We start from the raw sequence: 768 nt of genomic DNA, 5'->3' as shown, positions 1-768 counted from the left end.
CGACCCCATGGACTGTAGCCTACCAGGCTCCTCCATCCATGGGATTTTCCAGGCAAGAGTACTGAAGTGTGGTGCATTGCCTTCTCCAAGGTATATACTCAAGAGGATCAAAACATATGTCCACAAAAAACTTGAACATGAATGTTCATAGAAGTGATATTCATAATAGCACTAATGTGGAAACAAACCCCACTGTCCATAAGCTGGTAAAATGTGGTACATTAATACAATGTTAATATAGATTATTTGGCCATAAAAAGGAATGAAATACCAATATATGCCACAACATGGAAACATTATGCAAATTGAGGGAAGACAGATCTAAATGGCTACATATTATATGATTCAATTTATATGAAATATCTAGAATAGAAGAATCCATAGAGACAAAAAGTTGATTAGCAGTTGAAGAGCAAGAGGGTACTGCTAATGGGTACCAGGCTTCTTTTCAGGGTGATGAAAATGTGAAAATGTTCTGCAGTTAGACTGGTTCCAAATAGGACAAGGAGTACATCAAGGCTGTATATTATCACCCTGATTATTTAACTTATATGCAGAGTACATCATGAGAAATGCTGGGCTGGAAGAAGCACAAGCTGGAATCAAGATTGCCAAGAGAAATATCAATAACCTCAGATATGCAGATGACACGACCCTTATGGCAGAAAGTGAAGAGGAACGAAAAAGCCTCTTGATTAAAGTGAAAGAGGAAAGTGGAAAAAGTTGGCTTAAAGCTCAACATTCAGAAAACGAAGATCATGGCATCTG

General features: G+C 37.9%; 1 protein-coding gene across 1 annotated transcript in view; it reads right to left on the bottom strand.

The window, feature by feature from the left end:
- LOC104996369 (protocadherin beta-8-like) overlaps positions 1–768 on the bottom strand; it is a 9,652-nt gene that overhangs the window by 6,936 nt on the left and 1,948 nt on the right. The window lies entirely within an intron of this gene.

Source organism: Bison bison, unplaced genomic scaffold (assembly GCF_000754665.1).
Source record: "Bison bison bison isolate TAMUID 2011002044 unplaced genomic scaffold, Bison_UMD1.0 scf7180017864291, whole genome shotgun sequence".
Classification (NCBI taxonomy): domain Eukaryota; kingdom Metazoa; phylum Chordata; class Mammalia; order Artiodactyla; family Bovidae; genus Bison; species Bison bison.
The sequence above is the reverse complement of the archived record's forward strand: the minus strand, read 5'-3'. Positions and strand labels throughout refer to the sequence as shown.